Source organism: Elephas maximus, chromosome 1 (genome assembly GCF_024166365.1).
Source record: "Elephas maximus indicus isolate mEleMax1 chromosome 1, mEleMax1 primary haplotype, whole genome shotgun sequence".
In the NCBI taxonomy this organism is placed as follows: domain Eukaryota; kingdom Metazoa; phylum Chordata; class Mammalia; order Proboscidea; family Elephantidae; genus Elephas; species Elephas maximus.
Genome location: NC_064819.1, coordinates 92,910,163 through 92,936,895, shown reverse-complemented (window position 1 = coordinate 92,936,895; position 26,733 = coordinate 92,910,163). Strand labels below are relative to the sequence as shown.

At 43.4% G+C, this 26,733-nt stretch overlaps 1 protein-coding gene across 6 annotated transcripts in view; it reads left to right on the top strand.

Moving 5' to 3' along the window:
• The window catches only part of LOC126078064 (class I histocompatibility antigen, Gogo-B*0101 alpha chain-like), a 49,653-nt gene that overhangs the window by 14,133 nt on the left and 8,787 nt on the right, over positions 1-26,733 (top strand). Inside the window, exon 8 of one of the 6 annotated variants that reach the window (XM_049888136.1) lies at positions 767-25,185. The exons of 3 other annotated variants lie outside the window; for them this stretch is intronic. The gene's annotated coding sequence lies outside the window, so the exon portion shown is untranslated. 2 more of the 6 variants (XM_049888114.1, XM_049888123.1) reach the window with 2 other exon arrangements.

Sequence of the window (26,733 nt, the reverse complement as noted above, 5' to 3'; positions counted from 1 at the left end):
TAAAAGGATTTTCCCTGGGGTGTGGCCTGAACCACCTTTTATCTCTCAAGAGATAAAAGGGAAGGGAAGCAAGCAGAGAGTTGGGGACCTCATACCACCAAGAAAGCAGCACTAGGAGCAGAGCACGTCCTTTGGGACCTGGGTTCCCTGCGCCTGAGAAGCTCCTTGACCATGGGCAGATTGAGGACAAGGACCTTCTTCCAGAGTTGACAGAGAGAGAAAGCATTGCCTTGGAGCTGATGCCCTGAATTTGGACTTTTAGCCTACTTTACTGTGAGAAAATAAACTCTTTTTTAAAGCCATCCACTTATGGTATTTCTGTTATAGCAGCAGTAGATAACTAAGACAGCAACCATCAGTGAAGCTGGCTTGGGACCCAGTGCAGACCGGGGAAGGGTCAGGTAGATGGGAGAGAGTTTCTTTCCAAAGAGATGTTTTTTGGTCCACGCAGTAGATTAGATGCTTGTACTTATCTTTTGCTGAGAGCGCTGCTTTTCAGTGATTCTGGAGGCGTGAATGGACTCTCTGCTGCTTGGTCTCTCCCGATAAGGAAAACATCCTGAATGCCACTGCTTGCCTCACCGCGCTTGCATCAGTGGATCGGGCCTGGGGGGTGCTGGTTCCCACTGGGTCAGGTCTGGCAACTTCTTGCTGCTTTTGCATCGTCACTCCCTCCCCCTGCCATGCAGTCTGATCCCTCAACTTTGCCTTTGATGTTCAGGGCTCCTAGATTGTTATATAAAATTGATTCAGTTGTTTTTTCCAGTCTTTGCTGTAAGAGGGATTACAGAAAGTGTCTGACTACTCCACCATCTTGTCCCTGTGAAGTCAATCTCGTTTGAGATATAAAAGAGAGAAGCAAGCAGAGAGACATGGGGACCTCATATTACCATGCAACAAGAGCCAGGAGAATACCATGTCCTTTGGATGCAGGGTCTCAGCCCTGAGAAGATCCTTGACCAGTAAGATTGACGACAGGGGCCTTCCCCCAGAGCTGACACAGAGAGAAAGACTTTCCCAGGACCTGGCACCCTGAATTTGGACTTCCATCCTACTAGACTGTGAGAGAATTAATTTCTCTTTGTTAAAGCCATCCACTTGTGGTATGTCTGTTATAGCAGCACTTGTCTGTTAGAAATGCAAGTGAGGTTTTCCTATTGGTAGTTGGATATATGAGTGACATTTAGGAGAAATGCCTAGGCTAGAGAAATAGATTTGGGAGGTGATACCACATAAGTGATCTATAAAGCCTTAAGAATGGATGAGGTCACCAAGGAAGTGATTAGCTACAAAAGAGAAAGGAACAAGGACTGAACCATGGCTCCAGTGCTAAGTAATCTGATCACCTCACACCAAGAGCAGACTGCACAGTTCTGGTACTATATCAAGAAGTCATGAAGGGGAAGCATCTCACAACATGGATGAATCTGGAGGGCATTATCCCAAGTGAAATAACTTAATCACAAAAGGACAAAGATTGTATGAGACCACTACTATAAAAACTCATGAAAAGGTTTACACACAAAAAGAAACAATCTTTGATGGTTATGAGAGAGGGGAAGGGTGGGGATGGAAAAATACTAAATAGACAATAGATAAGTGGTAACTTTGGTGAAGGGTAAGACAGTACACAATGCTGGGGAAGCCGGCCCAATTTGTCCAAGGCAAGGTCATGGAAGCTCCACAGACACATCCAGTCTTCCTGAGGGACCGAATTACTGGGCCGAGGGCTGTGGGGACTATGGTCTCGGGGAACATGTAGCTCAATTGGTATAACGTAATTTATAAAGAAATTGTTCTACATTCTATTTCGGTGAGTAGTATCTGAGGTCTTAAAAGTTTGTGAGCGGCCATCTAAGATACTCCACTGGTCTCACTCCTTCGGGAGCAAGGGAGAATGAAGAAAACCAAAGACAGAAGGGAAAGATTAGCTCAAATGAATGATGGGCCACAAGTACTACAGTCTGTACCAGACTGAGTCCAGCACAACTATATGGTACCCAGCTACTACCACCGACTGCTCTGACAGGGATCACAATAGAGGGTCCCAAACAGAGCTGGAGAAAAAAGTAAAACAAAATTCTAACTCACGAAAGAAAGGAAGAAAAAGACCAGACTTACTGGCCTGACAGAGACTGGATGAACCCTGAGAGTATGGTCCCTGGATACCCTTTTAGCTCAGTAATGAAGCCACTCCTGAGGTTCACCCTTCATCCAAAGATTAAACAGACCCATAAAGCAAAATGAGACTGAAGGGGCACACCAGCCCAGGGGCAAGGACTAGAAGGCAGAAGGGGACAGGAAAGGGGGTAATGGGGAACTCAAGACGGGAGAGTGTTGACATGTGCTGGGTTGGTAACCAGTGTCAAAAAACAATATGTGTACTAATTGTTTAATGAGAAGCTAGTTCTGTAAACGTTATCTGAAGTACAATTACAAATAAAAAAAAAGTCAGGAAGACAAGTCCCAAACTACTGTGTGCAAGAATCACCTGGAAGTATTTTAAGGTTCTGATGGTCTGGAGCTGAGCATGAAATTCTAGACTTACAAAAATATCTCTGTTGGTGCTGATGTTGCTGGACTTCAGATCACACTTTCTGTAGCAAGAGCATAGGCCAGGATTCCCACATGGCTGTGCCTCAGTCTTACCTGTAGGGCTAGGTAAATAGTGATCCCTGGACCCTGGGCCCAACATTCTGAGACTGTGCTTCTAGGGCGAGGCCTGAGTATTTTGTAACAAGCCTCACAAGCACTTCTGATGCTCAGCCAGAATTGGAACCACTGATGTCAGTGATTAGAGTAGTGATCAGAGTGGTGAGGGGTCTTAAAACCATATTTAAAAATTGTTTTTTAAACCAACGCAGTCCCTGTCAAGAATACAACAGCCGCCTTTGCAGAAATGGAAAAGTCAATCCTCTCATATCTATGGAAGGGCAAGGGATCTGGAATATCTAAAGCAATCTTGAAGAAGAAGAATCAAGTAGGAAAACTCACACTTTCTGATTTCAGAACATACTATAAAGCTACAGTAGCAAAAACAACCTGGTACTGGTATAACAATAGACATATAGAACAATGGAATAGAATTAAGAATCCAGAAATAAAACCATACACCTGTGGTCATTTGATTTTGGACAAGGGTGCTAAGTCCATTCATGGGGAAAGAAGAGTCTCTTCAATAAATAGTGCTGGCAAAATTGGATAACCACATAGAGAAGAATCAATCAGGATCTATGCTTAACACCACACACAAAAAACAATTCAAAATGGATTAAAGACCTAAATGTAAAAACGAAAACCATAAAATTCTTAGAAGACATGCACACCTATGTTCATTGCACCACTATTTACAATAGCAAAAAAAAGAAAATGGAAGCAATCTAAGTGCCCGTCAATGGATGAATGGATAAAAAAATGTCATATGTACAATGGAATACCATGCAACCATAAAGAATGATGAGTACTCTAAACATAATGAATCTGGAGGATATTATGTTGAGTGAAATAAGTCAGTTACAAAGGACAAATGTTGCATGATCCCAGTTTTATAAAAAGACAAAAATAAGTGTAAGTACAGAAACTAATGTTTATTCATGGTTAACCCAAAAACCAAACCCATTGCTGTTGAGTCGATTCCGACACAAAGTCACCCTATAGGACAGAGTAGAACTGCCCCATGGCGTTTCCAAGGAGCGTCTGGTGGATTCGAATTGCTGAACTTTTGGTTAGCCGTAACGCTTAACCACTATGCCACCAGGGTTTCCCATGCATGGTTACCAGATGTTATTGATAGAATTGTGTTCCCCCCAAATGTGTGTCAACTTGGCTAGGCCATGATTCTCAGTATCGTGCAGTTGTCCACTATTTTGTGATCTGATGTGATTATCTTACTTGTTGTAAATCCTAACCTCTATGACGTTAATGAGGCAGGATAAGAGGCAGTAATGTTAATGAGGCAGAACTGAATGTACAGGATTAGATTGTATTTTCAGTCAATCTCTTTTGATATACAAAAGAGGGAAGTGAGCAAAGAGGAGAGGGACCTCATTACCACCAAGCAAGAAGAGCCAGGAGGAGAGCATGTCTTTTGGACTTGGGGTACCTGTGCTGAGAAGCTCCTAGACTGGGGAACAATTGATGACAACGATCTTCCAGAGCCAACAGAGAGAGAAAGCCTTCCCCTAGAGCTGGCACCTGGAATTTGGACTTCTAGCCTCCTAGACTATGAGAGAATAAATTTCTGTGGTATTTTTGTTACAGAAGCATTAGACAACTAAGACACCAGGGGTGGGTGGTTGGGGAGACAGGGAATCACTCTTTAGATAATAGACACTTATTAATTTTTGGATGGGAAAGATAACATTGAATGTGAGTGAAGTGCGCACAGCTTGACCAAGGTAAATAATGTCTCTAAGAAGTGTGTGCATACACACAAGGGTGTTTTTGGTAAATGGTAAAAATATATATCTTCGCAACATTAGCCAAAAAATGTATGTTTAGTTACATATGTATATATGTATCCTTATATGTGTATAGCTATGCATATGTGTGTATATATGTGTGCATATATACATGTAGCCGTATGAATATGCATATACATGTGTGTGCATGAATGTGCATTCATATGTATAATAAAGCACATGGGGGCACAGGTATGGATACTTCTTAGACATAACTAGAGGACTCATGGGATTGAGTTTCTGGGTTTGAATCCTTAGGACCGTAGTCTTGTGGAACAACTTGGTCAGTTGGCATAATATAGTTCACAAAGTTTATGTTCTACATCTTACTTTGGTGACTAGCGTCTGTGGTATTAAAAGCTTGCGAGCAGCCATCTAAGATACAAATCGGTCTCATCTCGGCTGGAGCAAAAGAGAAAGAAGGAAACCAAAGACTCAGACAAGAAACTAGTCTACAGGACTAACAGTATACATGAACCATGGCCTCATCTACCTTGATACCAAAGAACTAGACAGTGCCTGGTTATCACTAATGACCATTCTGATCACACAATAGATGGATCATGATAGAAAGGGAGAAAAATGTGGAACAAAACTCAAATTCTTCAAAAGTCCAGGCTTACTGGACCTGTTGAGACTGGAGGACTCCCTGAGACTATCATCCTGAGATACTTCATAAACCTTGAACCAAAATTATGCCCTGAGGGCACCTTTTAGCTAAATAATGGATTGGCTCATAAAATAAAGAATATTATCAGTAAGTACTGCATACCTTTAAAAAATCATCTATAGGACACCAAATGGTCAACAGTTTGAAGCAAAGATGAAAGGGTAAGGGGACAGGGAAACCAGATTACTTGAAGCAAAACACTCAGAGGGAATTAATGAGAACATTAAAACGCTGTGAAAAATATAACCAATGTCTCTGAACAATATGTATAGTATTATAAATGGAAACCTAACTTGCTGGGAAAATTTTCACTGAAAACAATGAAGTATTATTTAAAAAATTTTTTAGAAGAAATATAGAGACATGGCTGAGGGAACTATTTTTTAAGAATGGATTATGAGATATGACAACAAAAGCGTGAGTAGCAAAAGACAAAATATGTAGATAAATGGGACCTCACAAAAATTAAATTTATTAATGAAAGGAATTCATCAACAAAGTGAATAGACAGCAGACAGATTGGGAGATAATCTTCAGGAACTATATATCTAATAACTTGTGACTGGAATGTGAAAGTTGGAAACAGAGGAAGGGTTGTTAGTTGGAAAATACGGCCTTGGTGATGGAAATGATGCTGGAGATTGCATGATAGAATTTATAAAACCAATGACTTCTTCATTGCAAATACCTTTTTCAACAACATAAGCGGCGATTATACGTTTGGACCTCACCAGGTGGAATACACAGGAATCAAATTGACTACATCTGTGGAAAAAAACAATGGAAAAGTTCAATATCATCTGTCAAAACAAGGCCAGGGACTGACTGGGGAACAGATCATCAATTGCTTATATGCAAGGTCAAGTTGAAACTGAAGGAAATTAGAACAACTACATGAGAATCAAAGTACAAGCTTGAGTATATCCCACCTGAATTTAGAGACCATCTCAAGAATAGATTTGATGCATTGAGCACTAATGACTGAAGACCAGATGAGTGTGGAATGACATCAAGGACATCATACATGAAGAAAGCAAGAGGTCATTAAAAAGACAGGAAAGAAAGAAAAGACCAAAATGATTGTCAGAAGAGACTCTGAAACTCACTCTTGAATGTGGAGTAGCTAAAACAAAAGGAAGAAATGATGAAGTAAAAGAGCTGAACCGAAGATTTCAAGGGCGGCTTGAGAAGACAAAGTAAAGTATTATAATGACACGGGCAAAGATCTGGAGTTAGAAAACAAAAAGGAAGAACACACTTGGCATTTCTCAAGCTGAATGAACTGAAGAAAACATTCAGGCCTCCAGTTGCAATGTTGAAGGATTCTGCAGGGAAAACATTAAATGATGCAGAAAGCATCAAAAGAAGATAGAAGGAATAAACAGAGTCATTATACCAAAAAGAGTTGGTTGATCTTCACCCATTTCAGGAGGTAGCATATGATCAAGAGCCGGTGGTACTGAAGGAAGAAGTCCAAGCTACACTGAAGACAATGGCGAAAAACAGGGCTCCAGGAATTGATGGAATACCAATTGAGATGTTTCAGCAAACTAATGCAGCGCTGGAAGTGCCCACTCGTCTATGTCAAGAAATTTGGAAGACAGCAACCTGGGTAACTGAATGGAATAGATCCATATTTATGCCTGTTCCAAAGAAAGGTTATCCAACTGAATTCAGAAATTATTGAACAATATCAATAATATCCCATGCAAGTAAATTTTTGCTGAAGATCATTCAAAAGTGGCTGCAGCAGAATATGGACAAGGAACTGCCAGAAATTCCAGCTGGATTCAGAAGAGGATGCAGAACCAGGGATATCACTACTGATGTCAGATGGATCATGTGTGAAAGCAAAGAATACCAGAAAGATGTTTACCTGTGTTTTATTGACTATGCAAAGGCATTCGACTGTGTGGATCATAAAAAATTATGGATAACATTGTGAGGAATGGGAATTCCAGAAGAGTTAATTGTGCTCACGAGGAACCTGCACATAGATCAAGAGGCAGTTGTTCGGACAGAACAAGGGGATACTGAGTGGTTTAAAGTCAGGAAAGGTGTGCGTCAGGGTTGTATCCTTTCACAATACTATTCAATCTGTATGCTGAACAAATAATCCAAGAAGCTGGACTATATGAAGAAGAACAGGGCATCAGGATTGGAGGAAGACTCATTAACAACCTGCGTTATGCAGATGACACAACCTTGCTTGCTGAAAGTGAAGAGGACTTGAAGCAGTTACTGATGAAGATCAAAGAGCACAGCCTTCAGTATGGATTACACCTCAACATGAAGGAAACACAAATCCTCACAAGTGGACCAATTAGCAATATCAGGATAAATGGAGAAAAGATTGAAGTTGTCGAGGTTTTAATTTTATTTGGATCCACAATGAACACCCACGGAAGCAGCAGTCAAGAAATGAAAAGACGCATTGCATTGGGTAAATCTGCTGCAAAGGACCTTTTTAAAGTGTTGAAAAGCAAAGATGTCACCTTGAAGACTAAGGTGCGCTTGACCCAACCATGGTATTTTCAGTCGCCTCATATGCATGCAAAAGCTGGAGGATGAGTTAGGAAGGCTGAAAAAGAATTGATGCCTTTGAGTTGTGGTGTTGGTGAAGAATATTGAGTATACCATGGACTGCCAAAAGAATGAACAAATCTGTCTTGGAAGAAGTACAGCCAGAATGCTCCTTAGAAGCAAGGATGGGGAGACTGTGTGTCACATACTTTGGACATGTTCTCAGGAGGGATCCCTGGAGAAAGACATCATGCTTGGTAAAGTAGATGATCAGTGAAAAAGAGGAAGAACCTTAACAAGCTGGACTGACACAGTGGATACAACAATGGACTCAAACATAACAATTGTGAGGATGGCACAGGACTGGGCAGTGTTTCATTCTGTTGTGCATAGGGTGCCTATGAGTCGGAAACGACTCCACAGCTCCTAACGAGAAGAACAATTCAACAAAAAGATAAATCACTCAAAAAATGGGCAAAGGATGTGAACAGACTTTTCACCAGAGAGGATATTCAAATGACCAACAAGTACACGAATAGATATTCAACGTCATTGGCCATTAGGGAGATGCAAATCAAATCCATGACTCAAAATGAGAAGAAACAGCTGCAAACATCCATTAATAATTGGAACCTAGAATGTATGAAGTATGAATCTAGGAAAATTGGAAATGGTCAAAAATGAAATGGAACGCATAAACGTCGATATCCTAGGCATTGGTGAGCTGAAATGTACTGGTGTTGGCCATTTTGAATTGGACAATCATATAGTCTGCTATGCTGGGAATGACAACTAGAAGAGGAATGGTGTTGCGTTCGTCGTCAAAAAGAATGTTTCAAGATCTATCCTGAAGTACAATGCTGTCAGTGATAGGATAATATCCATATGCCTACAAGGAAGACCAGTTAATACGAATATTATTCAAATTTACGCACCAAGCGCTAGGGCCAAAGATGAAGAAATAGAAGATTTATATCAGCTGCTGCAGTCTGAAATTGATCGAACGTGCAATCAAGATGCATTGATAATTACTGGTGATTGGAATGAGAAAGTTGGAAACAAAAAAGAAGGATCAGTAATTGGAAAATATGGCCTTGGTGATAGAAACAATGCTGGAGATCGAATGATAGAATTTTGCAAGACCAGCAACTTCTTCATTGCAAATACCTTCTTTCACTAACATAAACGGTGACTATACACATGAACCTTGCCAGATGGAACACAGAAATCAAATTGAGTACATCTGTGGAAAGAGACGATGGAAAAGCTCAATATCATCAGTCAGAACAAGGCCAGGGCCGACTGTGGAACAGACCATCAATTGCTCACATGCAAGTTCAAGCTGAAACTGAAGAATCAGAGCAAGTCCACAAGAGCCAAAATATGACCTTGAGTATATCCCACCTGAATTTAGAGACCACCTGAAGAATAGATTTGACACACTGAACACTAGTGACCAAAGACCAGATGAGTTGTGGAATGACATCAAGGACATCATCCATGAAGAAAGCAAGAGGTCACTGAAAAAACAGGAAAGAAAGAAAAGACCAAGATGGATGTCAGAGGAGGCTCTGAAACTTGCTTTTGAGCGTCGAGCAGCTAAAGCAAAAGGAAGAATTGGTGAAGTAAAAGAACTGAACAGGAGATTTCAAAGGGCCTCTCAATAAGACAAAGTATTATAATGACATGTGCAAAGAGCTTGAGACGGAAAACCAAAAGGGAAGAACACGCTTGGCGTTTCTCAAGCTGAAAGAACTGAAGAAAAAATTCAAGCCTCGAGTTGCAATAGTAAAGGATTCCATGGGGAAAATATTAAATGATGCAGGAAGCATCAAAAGAAGATGGAAGGAATACAGAGTCATTATAATAAAAAGAATTAGTCGATGTTCAACCATTTCAAGAGGTGGCATATGATCAGGAACCAATGGTACTGAAGGAAGAAGTCCAAGCTGCTCTGAAGGCATTGGCGAAAAACAAGGCTCCAGGAATTGATGGAATATAAATTGAGATGTTTCAACAAACAGCTGCAGCACTGGAGGTGCTCACTCGTCTATGCCAAGAAATATGGGAGACAGCTTCCTGGCCAACTGACTGGAAGAGATCCATATTTATGCCTATTCCCAAGAAAGGTGATCCAACCGAATGCAGAAATTACAGAACAATATCATTAATATCACACGCAAGCAAACTTTTGCTGAAGATATTCAAAAACAGCTGCAGCAGTATATCAACAGGGAACTGCCAGAAATTCAGGCCAGTTTCAGAAGAGGAGGTGGAACCAGGGATATCATTGCTGATGTCAGATGGATCCTGGATGAAAGCAGAGAATACGAGAAGGATGTTTACCTGTGTTTTATTGACTATGCAAAGGCATTCGACTGTGTGGAACATAAAAAATTATGGATAACATTGTGAGGAATGGGAATTCCAGAAGAGTTAATTATGCTCACGAGGAACCTGTACATAGATCAAGAGGCAGTTGTTCGGACAGAACAAGGGGATACTGAGCGGTTTAAAGTCAGGAAAGGTGTGTGTCAGGGCTGTATTCTTTCACCATACCTATTTAATCTGTATGCTGAACAAATAATCCGAGAAGCTGGACTATATGAAGAAGAACAGGGCATCAGGATTGGAGGAAGACTCATTAACAACCTGCGTTATGCAGATGACACAACCTTGCTTGCTGAAAGTGAAGAGGACTTGAAGCAGTTACTGATGAAGATCAAAGAGCACAGCCTTCAGTATGGATTACACCTCAACATAAAGGAAACAAAAATCCTCACAACTGGGCCAATGAGCGACATCATAATAAACGGAGAAAAGATTGAAGTTGTCAATGATTTCATTTTACTTGGATCCACAATCAACAGCCATGGAAGCAGCAGTCAAGAAATGAAAAGACACATTGCATTGGGTAAATCTGCTGCAAAGGACCTCTTCAAAGTGTTGAAGAGCAAAGATGTCACCCTGAAGACTAAGGTGCGCCTGACCCAAGCTGTGGTATTTTCAAGCACATCACATGCATGTGAAAGCTGGACAATGAATAAGAAAGACTGAAGAAGAGTTGACGCCTTTGAATTGTGGTGTGGAAGAATATTGAATGTACCATGGACTGCCAAAAGAATGAACAAATCTGTCTTGGAAGAAGTGTGGCCAGAATGCTCCTTAGAGGCAAGGATGGAGAGACTGCATCTTACATACTTTGGACATGTTGTCAGGAGGGATCAGTCGCTGGAGAAGGACATCATACTTGGCAGAGTACAGGGTCAGCAGAAAAGAGGAAGACCCTCAACGAGGTGGATTGACACAGTGGCTGCAACAATGAGCTCAAGCATAGCGACGATTGTAAGGATGGTGCAGGACCGGGTAGTGTTTCGTTCTGTTGTGCATAGGGTCGCTATGAGTTGGAACCGACTCGTTGGTACCTAACAATAACAACATATTATCTCAGACCCATTAGAATGGCAATGATAAAAAAAAATGGCAAACTGTAGGTGTCGGAGAGGATGTGGAGAAGCTGGAACCCTCACCCAGTGTAGGTGGGAATGTAAAATGGTACAGCTACTGTGGAAAACAGCTTGAGGTTTCCTCAAAATGTTGAAGATATAGATACCATATGACCCAGCCATCCAAATCCTAGGTATACCAAGAAGAAATAAATGAATGATTTATAAGGATCAGCACAAAGCTGGTTCCTATGAGGGAGAGGTTAAGATGTCTCAAATGTCCAACTTTTCCAAACTGCTGTACCATTCTATCATCTCTAACATCAGCTACTACTCCTTCCTGACTACTCTCCCTCCCATCTTTGGGTTCTGTAATTTGCTGCAACATCTCACAGAACTCATGAACCCTATCAAGAAAATGGCTCATGCGACTGTGGAGGCTGGCAAGTTGCAAATCTGTGGGTCAGTCATAGGCTTCTTCTGACCCATGTGGCTGCAGGAGCTGATGAACCCAAACTGGCAGGTCAGACCACAGGCTGCTGGCTCACAAAGCTGAGGAAGCTGGCAAATCGGTGCAGATGATGGGCCAGCAGCCCATGGGGCTGCAGAGGCTGGCGATTCCCAGAATGGGCAGGTGAGATGGAAGGCTTCTGGCTCAGTTCTCAAGAACGGGGTTAGACGATCATGAAGAGAATGCAGGATCCAGAAGCAGAGAGAGCCCTGCTAGGGCATCCACATATACACCTTGGATGCAAGCCACACCCCAGGGAAGGGCATAACTTGAGTAAGGGTGGGACTGAGTCACACCCTTCTGCAAAGTTGAGTCTTGAGGTACACCCCACACCAATCCTGCCTCATTAACAAGTAGAGCTTAGAATTTACAACATATAAAATGGAGAACAACCATACAATACTGTGAACCATGGCCTACCTAAGTTGACACATACCCCAAACCATCACAGATTTGCATAGTCTCACTCAGTCATTTTGTGTGAGTCACAAAGGCCATGGCTTGAAGGGCCATATTAAGTAATTCATTGCACTGCAAGAAGTGAAAGCAAATGCAAAGAGAAACCTGTATATCATTGGAGCACTTTTCACAGTAGCCAAAACATAGAAACAACCTACATGTCCATCAACAGATGAATAAATAAACAAAATGTGGTATATACATGCAATGGAATATTAACCCAACCCAGTGCCATTGAGTCAATTCTGACTCATAGCGACCCTATAGGATAGAGTAGAACTGCCCCATAGAGTTCCCAAGGAGCACCTGGAGGATTTGAACTGCCGACCCTTTGGTTAGCAGCCGTAGCACTTAACCACTATGCCAACAGGGTGAAGTGAAGCCCTGATGCATGCCACAGCATGGATGAACCTTGAAAACATGCTGAGCAATATAGGTCAGCCACAAAATGACAAATACTGTATGATCTCACTTAGATGAAATAAGCAAATATATAGAAACCAAAGTGGTTACCAGGCGTGGGATAGAGGGAAAAAGGGGTATTTTTATGTGGAGGACATTGAGTTTCTGTTAATAGTGATGGCCAATTAGGAAAAGGATAGTGATAGAGGTTGTGCAACATAAAGAGTGTAATCGATGTCACTGAATTGTACATGTGGAAATTTTGAAGTGGCAAATGTTTTATTGTGTGTTTTCACTACAGTAACAAAAAAGTGGTTTTTGTTTTTTTTCCTGTGAAAGAAGAGGGAATTATCTATCGCTGTGTCTTAGTCATCTAGAGCTGCCATAACAGAAGTACCACAAGTGCATGGCTTTAACAAAGAGAAATTAATTTTCTCACAGTCTAGTAGGTTACAAATCCAAATTCAGGGTGCCAGCTCCAGGGGAAGATTTTCTCTCTCTGTTGGTTCTGGAGGAAGGTCTTTGTCCTCAATCTTCCCCTGGCCGAGGAGTTCTTAGGTGCAGGAACCTGGTGTTCAAAGGACACGCTCTGCTTCTGGTGCTGCTTTATTGGTGATATCATGTCCCCCAACTCTCTGCTTGTTTCCCTTTCCTTTCATCTCTTGAGCGATGAAAGTTGGTACAGGCCCCACCCTGGGGAAACTCTCTTTATGTTGGATCAGGGAGGTGACCTGAGTCAGGGTGATGTTACCATCCCACCCTGATCCTCTCAACATAAAATTACAATTACAAAATGGAGGACAACCACACATGGCCTAACCAAGTTGATACACAGATTTTGGGAGGGACATAATTCAATCCATGACATGCTGCTATAACAGAAATACCACAAGTGGATGGCATTAACACAGAAGTTTATTCTCTCACAGTCTAGGAGGCTTGAAGTCCGAATTCAGGGTGCCAGCTCCAGAGGAAGCCTTTCTCTCTCTCTTGGTTCTGAGGGAGTGTCCTTGTCATCAATCTTGCCCTTGTCTAAGAGCTTCTTAGTGCAGGAACCCTGTGTCCAAAGTACACACTCTTCTCCTGGTGTCGCTTTCTTGGTCCCCCCTCTCTCTGCTAGCTTCTCTCTTTTGTATCTCAAAGAGATTGACTCAAGATACAACCTAATCTTGTAGATTGAGCCCTGCTGCGTTAACATAACTGCCTCTAATCTTGCCTCATTAACATCATAGAGGTAGGATTTACAGCACAGAGGAAAATCACATCAGATGACAAAATGGTGCACAGTCACACAACACTGGGAATCATGGCCTAGGCAGTTGACACACGTTTTAGGGAGACACAATTCAATCCATAACAGGAGAATATATATTGTTATTCGTTACGAGATGTGATGTTGGGAGACACAGGTGTTTTTCTGTACCATGGGGTTCACGGCTCAGCATAAAGAAAATCTCCAAATGCTTGTTCTCTGAAACTATTCCCCAGACTGATTTTTGGTGCAAACAACAACCCAGATTTTTCTAATTTAAACATAAAGGAATTTGTATATGTGGTATTGGAGCTCGTTTTATTCTGGGGGCAGCCAAAGAAGCAGGCTTGAGGCTATAAGGAGGAACAGAATCCACATCGCACCCTTGCTCAAGTTCAACATAGAAGCCATGGGTGCTGCTGGGTCAGAGGCAACTGCCAACACCACAGACGCCCCTGATTCTGGACACTAGGCCCTGTCTCTTGTTCATGTTGGAATTATAATATGAGACCCCTCCTCCATAAAATTTAAGGGAAATCAAAGATTCATATCCTCAGAGTAAGGGTGATGAAACAAAGGAAAATCTGCTTTGTCCCCAACATAAGGGCATTCTAAGAAAATTTTCCTCTGAGCCATCCAAACAAGCAACAAGCAACTGTTTCTGAGAGTTCGTAACCACCAGCCTGCCCTCTTGTAAATTTATTGCCAAATTTGCTAAATTATTACGGGCCAAAATAACCTCAAGCTGTGAATCTAGCTTATAATTATCCTGGGTTGGTAAAAAGTTGAAAGAAGAGAAATCAGCATTTAATCAAGATGTCAAAGAATTCACACAAATAATTTCAGAAGGAAAAAGGGCAGCTCATAGCAAGGAATGTATAAATACAAGTGGAAAAATAACATGAGTTATATCCCGAAGAAACAACAGATAGTAAAAAGAGGCTCAGAAAACTTCAGTAAAGTAATTATGAGACAGAATATAACATAAGCAGAATTATATGTAAAGTAAAAAACAATATGCTTGGGAATACCTACAGGACATAAACCAAAAAATAAACATACAAACAAACCCGTTGCCATCAAGTTGATTCCGACTCATAGCGACCTTCTAAGACAGAGTAGAACTGCCCCATAGAGTTTCCAAGGAGCACCTGGTGGATTCAAACTGCTGACCTTTTGGTTAGCAGCTGTAGTTCTTAACCACCACACCACCAGAGTTTCCCTACAGAACACAGGAAACTAAAAATGACCTGTTTTTCAAAAGAACCAAATATAATTTTTAGAAGTTAAAAGTGTAATAATTTTTATTAAATGCACAGTGTATGGAATTTTGCTTTGTGTCATGATGGAAAACAGGGACAAAATTTTCCTTCCTGCCTTAAACGATTACAAATTCAGACAAATACATGAAACAATGGTATTCAGTCAGACATGGGACAACAGGCAGCACAAGGATTGTGGTCCCTGAGAGAAGGGAGACAAGAGAATGAGGCCTGTAATTGTTGAGGTTTCTTCCTGGGGAGGGTTTCCAGGACATGGTGCAGGAGGAGGAGCCCCAACAGTGCCCAGTAATCTCCCTGAGTGGAGGGGTGTAAGAATGGCGTGGGGATGATGTCTGACCTCCTCTGAGTTCACAAGGGGGAAGGAAAATCGAGATCAACAGCCCAAGGCTGATTCCTATCAGGCAGAGGTGGACAAGCCTCCTCTCTCTGCCATCTTTGCCAACTCTAACACCAACCGTCCCTCCCACAGCACTCTACTTCTCTGCCGGGTTTGAGAATTCATTGCAACTTCCACACAGAACTCACAGACCATACTGTTGATTATGGGGTTTATTAGGGAAGTAACAGGTTACAATTGAGGCTCAGGAACACTCAAGAATACAGTTTTTCCATCAGGGTAGGCTCTTTCCAGCCATGCTCACAGGCACACCTCTTCCTGACCCTAGGCCTCTGCCCAAAGGCATTCAGCTTTCTCTCTTTGAGGGCCCGGAAGCCCACTGCCTGTCTCCTGTTGCTGAGTCTCTGCCACAGGTCTCTCCTGTTGGGTGTCTCCTGTCACTGCTTCTGTCTTCAAGGTTACAGGTCTCTCTTTGTCTCCTGGTTTCAGGAGTCTCCCAGTGCAGGGACCCCAGGTCCAAAGGACACACCTGCTCCTGATTGTTCTTCCTTGGTGGTGGTGGGATCCTCTCTTTCTTGCCTCTGGGATGGCTCATTGCAAGTCCAGCGGGATGAAAAATTCGACCAGTCCCTTCAGTGGTCTACGATTACCCAATCTGCACAGTCCCGCCCATTCACTTGGGAGTTAAAAGACTATGGCTAGAAAGACCACACAAAAATGGTTCATCACACCACCAGGTGGCAGACTTGTGAACTTGAGACACAAATTCTAGGACAGCCAGATTCCCAAGGTGAAGGCTCATAGAGGAGAGCTGAACAGAAAGAGAGCTCTGCAAGTCTGTAGAGGGTTCCCCTCAAGTCCTAAGCTGAGTACTGATCAGAGAGAGACCAAGGCTGGGAAAGAACCCCCAGAAAGGAGCACCACCGGACAGACTTTCTTAAAATTTAGAACACAGTAAAATGTAGATTTCTCCCTGTAAAATGGGATAACAGTAAATGGTTCTTAGGTTTGCTGTAGGTTTTAAGGGAGAAAATCTTTATAAAGCACTTGAGAGATTTCTTGACTGATGCCACCAAATCCTTAACAACCTGGAGAATTAAAATATTTTTAAAACTTTACAAATTGATAGGTAAAAAATGATGACTATAGAAGGCCATTTGACAAGTTCAGAGGTAAAAATCTGCAGTCTCCTTAAGTAGTGTAGTGAATTTTTTAATATAGCCCTTCTAGCCATTGTGTTTGTGACTCTCACAAATTGATTGTATGGGACTATGCAAATAAAGTGCTTGTGGTCCTTCAAGGCGACTGGAGAGCCTGCTAATAATGCAAAGAAAGTGCATGGAGCCCTTGCAGAGATGGGACTGTACAAAAAAGTGTATGAAACCCTGAGGGATTGGTCAGTTTTTCCATCTGTGATGGTTAAGATTGTGTATCAACTTGGCTGGGCCATGATTCTCAGTGGTTTGGCAGCCATATGATGTTGTGATCACCCCCATGATGGGATCTGCTGTGAGTAGCCAATCAATTGAAAGGGAGTTTCCTTGGGCCTGTGGCCTGCATCAAATATAAGTGGACATTCTGACAGGACTCATGGCTTTTGCTTGCCCTGATCCTGCAGCTGGCTCCTGTTCATCTGACCTCTGGTTCTTAGGACCTGAGCTAGCAGCTTACCTGTCGTCTTGCCTGTGGATCTTGGGGTTCGTTGGTTTTCTCAACTCCGTGAATGAGAGCCCTGCTGTCTGTCTTGCCAATCTTGGGTTTGCTAGTCCCTGTGGCTACATGAATCAGGAGAAGCCTCTAGCCTGACTTAAGGTCTTGGGACATTCCAGTCTCTACAATCACGTGAGCCATGTCCTTGATATAAATCTCTCTATATATTTTGGAAACGCTGGTGGCATAGTGGTTAAGTGCTATGGCTGCTAACCAAAGGGTCAGCAGTTCGAATCTGCCAGGCCCTCCTTGGAAACTCTATGGGGGCAGTTCTACTCTGTCCTATAGGGTCGCTATGAGTGGGAATTGACAGCACTGGGTTTGGTTTTTGGTTTTTGTATATACATTTATAGACTTTACTGGTTTTGCTTCTCTGGAGAACTCAGCCTAAGACACTGTCATGGATTGAAGTATGTCCCCCAAAAATGTGTGTATCAACTTGGTTAGGCCATGTGTGGTAGTCCTCCATTTCATGATTTTAGTTTTATGTTGAGAGGATTAGGGTGGGATTGTAACACCACCCACCCTTACTCAGGTTACCTCCCTGATCCAAGGTAAAGGGAGTTTCCCTGGGGTGTGGCCTGCACCACCTCTTGTCTCTCAAGAGATAAAAGGAAAGGGAAGCAAGCAGAGAGTGGGAGACCTCATACCACCAAGAAGGCAGCTCCAGGAGAAGAGCAAGTCCTTTGGACACAGGGTCCTTATGCCTGAGAAGCTCCTTGACCAGGGGAATATTGAGGACAAGGACCTTTCTCCAGAGCCGTCAAAGATAGAAAGCCTTCCCCTGAAGCCGACGCCCTGAATTTGGACTTTTAGCCTACGAGACTGTGAGAAAATAAATTTCTCATTGTTAAAGCCCTCCCCTGTGGTATTTCTGTTATGGCAGCACTAGATAACTCAGAACAGACACCATCCTACTAGGCTTAAAAAGAGCCATCCCAGAGCAAGAGAGGGGAACTTCACTACCATCAAGAAAGAAGAGCCGGGAGTGGAGCATGTCCTTTGAACTCAGAGTCCCTGTGCTGAGAACCTCCTAGACCTAGGAGGGAGAAAGAGAACTGTAACATTGGAGATGCCACGAGACACTGAGAAGCAGTGGCAGAGAAATGGTGGCAGCAGAACCAGGAGACTGGTGTGAGACGGCGCAGTGGGCTTCCCAGCCCATGGAGCAAGGTGGCTATAGTGGGCAAGCTGACCCAAGGAGATAGAGAGTTGAGTACCTTTGGGCAAGAGGCTTCCTGATGAAGTTGGGTGCCTCTGGGCACTTGCCGGTGAAGCTAAAGTGCTTTGTAACACTTGCCTGAGCAGGGCAGAGGCCAGGCTTGAATGGAACCAAAGGTTGAGGGCCACGAGAGGAGGCCTGTCCTGAGTGGTTGAGAAGAGCCTGTCCTCGGGGCTGAGAGGAACCCTGCACAGACAAGCAGAGCTGAGAGAGATTTCCTACACTGAAGAAGGGAGACTGCCTACATGCTTCCTGAACCTGATCCTGAGTTGTAGCCTGTTGATCCTGATCCTGAGTTGTGACCTGTTATTTCTCTAATAAATCCCATAATTGTGAGTATATTCTGTGAGGTCTCTGTGGCCATTGCAATGAATTAATGAGTCCAGCAGAGATGTAGAAAGTGCCATGGGAGGGATGGCTGGTGTCAGAATTGGTAAAAGTTGGACGGTGGATGTATATTTGACATCCCTCTACTAAGAATCAGCCTTGGGCTGATGTTGATCTTGATTCTCTCTCCTCCCCTCTGTGAAGTTAGATGAGGAGTTCTGCTGCCTCATTGTGCCATTTTTTATACCTTCTTTTATGCTGTTATAACTTCTGGTTTTCCAGTAAAATGTGTATAATATTTAGATTTAAGAAAATAATTGACTACTGCTTCCCACAAAGATAGTAATAGGAATGACATTTACCCTCCCAACTGAAACTACCAAAAAAATAGGACAAAATATATGAAAGAGCATAGGACATTAGGTCGTTAGGCAATGAAGGAGAGTAATTCTTGAGAGATGAGAATCAAATAAGGTGAGCCCTACAATTGCCCCAGGTTGCGGCTTTGAGGGAGATTCCGGACCACCATGCAGAGAGGGGGGAAAAATGGAGCCCAGTGGACTCCCTGAGTTGAGGAGACAAAGCCAAGAGTCCGAGAGACCAGGCTTCTAGAGTTCACAAGACAAGCAAGAGAGGAAAGAGCTGCACAGAGACAACTCTGGTGATCTGCAGAGGGTCCCTCAGAAGTGTTGGATACAGTACTGATCGGTACATGCACATGAGGAAACTACCCAAGGACAGGGAAAGAACAACCCAAAAGGACTACAGAGAACAGTACCTGGTGCTTATCCCACCTGCCAGACTGGAAAACCTCATAATTCACCGAACATAGGCTAGAGTGCCAGAAGATCTTGCGTCAGTAGTGGTGAATAATTAGTCCTTGATTAACACTGCTCTGGTTTTGCCTAACAAATCTTAAAAGCAGGATCCAAAAGAATCAAACAGTTTCCAAGTAAGTTAGTGTGTCCCAGAAATAGAAGCTCAAGAATATTTGTAAGAATACAAAAATAGCCAGTGCCTAACAAGTTAAATCATAATACCTGGCATACAATAAAAAATAACTAGTGAAGTAAAAAATATCCCCTGAAGCCTTCTTAAAATCCAAGAAGAGTTTAGCTTAACTAGTACAAAAAAATCTGCCTTGAGCATTAAGCTCTTTTTAGAACTATGTATATGGGATGGAATTGACAACAGCAACTTGAAAGATTAGATGGGAATCTTAGGGAACAGTGAATTTATGTTAATGGTGGAGGAACAACTCAGTAAAGGAGGATGAGAATGGTTGCACTTGGAAGAATGCAATCAATGTCACTAAGTGGTATATGTAGAAACTATTGAATATTGTATGTTTTGCTGTGGATATTCTCGCTATTAAAAAAAACAAAAATAAAACAAAAACAAAAAACAGGTATGGAAAGAAACAAGAAAATGTGACCTAAAAGGCAGAGAAAAACCAGTTAATCTAAACTGACCCAGAACTGACATAGATATTAGAATTAGCAGTTATTATAACCGTATTTCGTATGTTCAAAATGTAGAGACATGAAAGATAGATAAAAGACCAATATAGAGTGAAAAGACTGGACCACCTGGTTATTCCCCCAAACACTGCATTCTCCACTATACCGAAGGCATCATGTTAGTTGGGTCCAATGAGCAAGAACTGGAATGAACTCTGGGTGCTTTGACAACACACATGCATTCTAGGGAATGTTAGTTAAACTGTACAAAGATTCAGAGCCCTGCCACACTGGTGAAGTGTTCAGGGGTTCAGTGGTCTGGGATATGCTGAACATATACCTTGTACCTCCTGCCACTGATAAAGAAGCATGCTTATAGCCCTCTTCAGGTTTTGGAGGCAGCCTGTTCCATATTATGGTACCATTGCTCTGACCCATTTTATCAGGTGGCACAAGGGCTGCTGGTTTTGAGTGGCACCCAGAGCAAGAAGGGTTCTGGAGCAGGTCCAGGCTATGGTATGAACAGCCCTGCTGATTAGTTCATCTGAGCCAGCATCTCACACAGCACTAGTGGTATGGGTGGCAGGAAAAGTTGCCATGTGGGGTCTGGTGGCTCCCAAGAGGGGAGTTATAATGCAGACCTCTAGGAGTCTGGAGCAACAAGGTCTAGCCATCTGCAGCAGACAAATATGCAGCATTCTACAAGCAGCTCTTGGCATACTGATAAAACCAAAAAACCAAATCCTTTGCCGTTGAGTCGATTCCGACTCATAGAGACCCTATAGGACAGAGTAGAGCCACCCCATAGAGTTTCCAAGGAGTGCCTGGTGGATTCAAACTGCTGACTTTTTGGTTAGCAGCCATAGCACTTAATGACTATGCCACCCGGGTTTAGGCCCCGAGAAAGATGAAGTATCTGACCACCAGGTAGGTGTTGAGGGACCACGTGGTCATATAGGCTTTTCATGAGCTGGGCCCTGTCAGACCCTAGCAGCAATTCAGTATAAGGTGGAAGTGGCACTAGAACAGGGCTCAGCAAACTACAGTCCATGGCCATGTGGGGCCCACTGCCTGGTTTTGTAAATAAAGTTTTATTGCAATAAACTCCACTAGGTCAAAATGATGTCCTTTAAAAATTTGTGCAGTTGGTTTCTGTTTATTAAAATTCATGAAAGATATTATGTGCACTGACATTCATAAGGAAAATTGGTCTGCTGCCTCTTTTTTGTGCAATTTCCCTTAAATTTTGCTATGTGTATTGTTCTCTTTAATACAATATATTTGGAAGTTTTCCTTATTTTTTGATGCTTTGGAATAATTTAGTTAGGGTTGGGATTGTTTCATTCTTTAAGGTTTGGATGAATATTCTGGGAATCTTTCTGAGGATTCATGCTTTTGCATGGTTTGCGTGAACCTTCTTCCTCTACTGGGTTGGGTTTTAGTAAATTATATTTTTGAGAAAATGACCTATTTCTTTTTTTTTTTTTAATTTTTATTGTGCTTTAAGTGAAAGTTAACAAATCAAGTCAGCCTCTCATACAAAAAACCTGCTTCTCTTATGTTGTCAAATTTATTTGCACAGATGTGTACAAATCCGTCTCATGACTGAAAAACATTCTCTCTTGTGATGGTTATTCCCATGAACCTGACCCTGGTGGCTTAGTGGTTAAGAGTTACGGCTGCTAACCATAAAGGCTGGCAGTTCAAATCCACCTGGTGCTCCTTGGAAACCCTATGGGGCAGTTCTACTCTGTTCTGTAGGGTAGCTGTGAGTGGAAATCCACTGGAAGGCAACGTGTTGAGGTACGCCTTCTTCTGGTTCTTACTGAAATCTGCAGCTGTGGGTGGCCTCCCTCTACTGTCTCCCAGATTCCCCTTTCATCTTCACAGGCTTTTAGCCTATTTTTTTTGTTACGCGTTTCAGGTCCTAATATACCTAAAATTTTTAAACTTAAAAAAAAAAAGAGGGTAAGACATACATAGAAAATGCATAGAAATCAGAATTGTACAGTTCTAGGTTTTATCACAGATTCTCCACACAGTTCTTACTACTGCCCGATCAAGAAATAGGTTACCAGCATTTTCCTCATGCTTTCTCCAGACACTTGCCCCCTTCCCCCACTACAGTAACCAGTATCTTGGGTTAAATACTGTAAATCAGTTTGGTCTGTGTTTGAATTCATATATGTGGAATTATCTGGCATCTACTCTTCTGTGAAAACTGTTCTGATTTTTTTGCATACCTTTTCTGATTTTAAACCGTGCAGTATCCCCTTGTCCTGTGTGTACGACTGCCTTTTGGTCAATGTACAGGTTCCACATGAGCACAACTAAATGTTCTGTAATTCTCATTCTTTGCAATGTTATGCAGAATTTGTTATGATCCACACAGTCCAATGCCTTTGTGTAGTCAATAAAGCAGAGGTAAACATCTTTCTGGTATTCTCTGCTTTCAGTCAGTAGAGTTTGCCAAAAGCCCTACGCAGGTTCTCAGGCTCTCAGCCACCACACTTAGCTTGACAAATGCCTTGAAGACTGTTAACAAATACTAGGATCACATATCTGGGATCTCCCTCTTTCTAGACTCTGGCTCCATCAAGTTCTTGCTACCTTGGTGGCTACAATGCCTTCAAGCAGATGTTATCTATTGACTGGCTTTTGTAGTTGTTCTTGGAGGGAGGGTTGGTCTGAAGCAGGCTAATCTTACATCATTAGAGGCGGAACCCCGACTAGTTTCTTTTAAGACAGATTTGGAATTTCCGAATCTTATACCTTTGTGATTTTTGATTTCTGAGAGGAAACATGTAACAACTAATCTGTAGATTTCAGTCCGGAAATCCAGTAGGAAAGGAAAGATCTCCTGACAGACCTTCAACTTCCCCAAAATACAGCCCTTCTTTCACTTCTCACAGGTGAACAAAGCCTAGACCATAGAATTGCATTTTAATCAATGGCTTAGAGCAGCCTGCTGCAAGGTGAGGGCTTCTCTGACTTGTGTTCACAACCTAAATACAAACACAGATGGTAGGAACTTCCACAGCTTTAAGGAAGGATACTGTGTTGTGAGGAAGTCTTGATTTTTTAATTGCTGCTAATCTGGCATTTTATTGACCAATTAGTGAGTTTAGCCCCAATGTTAGACTGGGAGTGGGGGAGGTTCCTTGGCCCCGGTGGGTCCTTGTACATATTTCCACCAGAAGGAGATTGCATCAACCATGTTCTACTAGTTCGGCTGTGCCCTTGAGCCCAGCTTGCAACTGGAGAGCAGGGCAGTGTGACCCCACAGTGCAGCCACATGCATACGATGGACAGGTGGTGCCATGCGCACCTGCTGTCCATGATGCCTACTGTGCCCCCGGAGGGACCATGGGCCAGGTGGCAATGTTGTCAGCCAGAGCTGGAGCTCTGGGACCTGTAGCTGCTGTCCAGCTCCCAACCCTGGCTCAGCTGCAGCTCGTGACGACCGGGGGGCCTCCCCTGCTCCTCAACGCCCAAACCCTTGGGTCAGCCATCAGAACTGAGATTTGGGGCTGGATCTGAAGAGCTGCTAAGTTCAGGGGTCAGGGTGCTGAGAGCAGGTTCTGAGGCTATCCAGACTGAAGATTTGGGTGCTCGGGTCCCAGGAGGGGAAAGAGGCAGGATTCCAGGGTCCAAGGGTGCCAGCTAGGAAGGGGACAGAGGCAGTCCTGGAAACTGGGAGATGGGTAGTCAGTCACCTACTGCCTAGATCCGTGTGACCACACTTGTGTCCAGCCCTCACTCCATGCCTGTGGTATGGTCCTCCTGGGCCACTCGTCCTGTCGTGGAGACTCCTGTTGTAGTAGGCGATGAAGGGACAATCGAGGCCGTGAACACAGGCTTCTCGGGGCTGAGCTCAGGCATGCCTGTGAGGTTGTAGTACAGGGAGTGGTACCCTGGAAGTATGGGGAATTTGAGACCAGGCCTGGTCCCCATGGGGCGGAACAGATACCTGCCCCTTGCTCACATAGTCCAGTGCCCGGGAACCCTCGCCAAACTCATCTTAGAGATGTTTCCTGCTCCAGCCCTTCCTGATGTGCTCTCTTGCCTGCCTCCTTCATATCCCCTCCTTTTGGCATCAACCCCCGGAAGTGCCCATTTCCTCCCTTTCCTCGGTTCTCTTAGAAGCCTCCCTTCCTTCTCATCTAAGGCCCTAGGGGCTCCTCCCCAGATCCCTGGTGGGAGACTCACTGACTGATTTGTGGAAGGAGAGGTCTCCACCCCAGAACCAGCCCCAAGAATAAGTGACAGGGACTCGGAAGTCCATCCCAGGACTGGTATTGTGGCTCCAGGTATATTTGTGGAGATAGCTCCAGAACTGGGATCCAGCTCTTATGGGCTGGAGACCTTGCTTTGCCCTAAGGCCACAGTGCACGGTCGCTCAGTTGGGAAGAAAGATCTATGTCAGCATGGATTCCAGGAAACACTTCACACCCTTATTCTTACCTGAAACAGGATCACTACCTCTTGTGCAGAGTCCTGACCTGCTGCTGGGAACAGAGGGAGACCTGGGGAGGTCCAGGGTGAGGAGGCAGAAGGGGAGCTCAGGTCTTCTGTCCTCAGCCCTGTGGCCACGTGGGGCTGCTGCTGCCCTGCTCTCAGATACTTATGAGCAAGCCAGGAGGAATCGGTCTGTGGTCTGAGTGGGGCAGAGAAGGCTGACAGAGGCTGGACATCCATGTGGGAACGAAGATGCCTTCTGAGCAGACCTGGACTCCACTGGGGTCAGGCTCAGTGGTGGAGAAGGGATTGCAGAGGAGAGGAGAGCTCAGAGCCCTTGTGCCATCTCTGAGGTTCCATCTCCTCTCTGAAACCCGTCTCTCACACTCTTGATGGCAGCACCTCCAAACACTGAAAAGTAGACACGTTTTCTTCTCCTTCCTATTCCTTTCAGTGCTCCTTCTAATGTATCAATAACAATGTTTGTATAATATTTTTCAAGAAGGATACATGAGAAATTGGTCACATGCTCATCTCTGGGATCGGAACTGGGTACCTGGGGCCTTGGGAGGGAATGAGGTTTTCCACTGTAAAATCTATGGAATGTTTTTTAGTCTCTGCTTTTTTTTTTTTTTTAAATTGTACTTTAGATGAATGTTTATGGAACAAACTAGTTTCTCATTGAACAGTTAGTATACACGTTGTTCTACGATACTGGTTAACAACCCCATGACATGTTAACACTCTTCCTTCTCAACCCTGGGTTCCCTATTACCAGCTATCCTGCTCCCTCCTGCCTTCCAGTCCCTGCCCCAGGGATAGTGCACCCCTTTAGTCTTGTTTTGTTTCATGAGCCTGTTCAATCTTTGGCTGAAGTGTGAACCTCAGGAGTGACCTCAATACTGAGCTGAAAGGGTGTCCAGGGGCCATACTCTCAGGGTTTCTTCAGTCTCTGTCAGGCCAGCAAGTCTGGTCTTTCTTTTTCAGTCAGAATTTTGTTCTACATCTTTCTCCTGCTCTGTCTGGGACCCACTATTGTGATCCCTGTCAGAGCATCAGTGGTGGTAGCCAGGCACCATCTCATTGTACTAAACTCAGTCTGGTGGAAGCCGTGGTAGATGTGGTCCATTAGTCCTTTGGACTAATCTTTCCCTTGTATCTTTAGTTTTCTTCATTCTTTCTTGCTCCTGAAGGGACGAGACCAGTGTAGTATCCTAGATGGCCACTCACAGGCTTTTAAGACCCTAGACACTACTCACTACAGTAGAATGTAGAACATTTTCTTTACAAAGTATGTTATGCTAGTTGAGCTAGATGTTCCCCGAGACCATGGTCCCCACAGCCCTCAGCCCAGCTATTCAGTCCATCAGGGAGTTTGGATGTGTCTATGGAGCAACCATGGCCTTGCCTTGTACAGGTTGTGCTGGCTTCCTCAGTATGGTGTTCTGTCTTACCCTTCACCAAAGTTTCCACTTATCTACTGTCTATTAAGTGTTTTTCCATTCCCACCCCGCCCCTCCCTCATAATCATCAAAGGTTGCTTGTTTTTGTATGTAAACCTTTTTATGAGTTTTTACAGTAGTGGTCTCATAAAATATTCGTCCTTTTGTGATTGACTTATTTCACTCAGCATAATGCCCTTAGGAAATGTTTTGAGTGATATTTTCAAAGTATAAGTTACATTAAAAATCCCTTTCAAGCAAAGAATTTTCCTGAATAAACTGAATGCTTTGAAGGCCAGCGTAGCAGGGGCAGGGAGGGGTCTGGGGACCATGGTTTCAGGGGACGTCTGAGTCAATTGGCATAATAAAATCTATTAAGAAAACATTCTGCATCCCACTTTGAAGAGTGGCGTCTGGGTCTTAAATGCTAGCAAGCAGCCATCTAAGAAGCATCAATTGGTCTCAACCCACCTGGATCAAAGGAGAATGAAGAACACCAAGGACACAAGGTGGTTATGAGCCCAAGAGACAGAAAGGGCCACATGAACCAGCGACTACATCATCCTGAGACCAGAAGAACTAGATGGTGCCCGGCCACAACTGATGACTGCCCTGACAGGGAACACAACAGAGAACCCCTGAGGGAGCAGGAGAGCAGTGGGATGCAGACCCCAAATTCTCATAAGACTAGACTTAATGGTCTGACTGAGACTGGAAGAACCCCGGTGGTCATGGCCTCTAGACCTTCTGTTGCCCCAGGACAGGAACTGT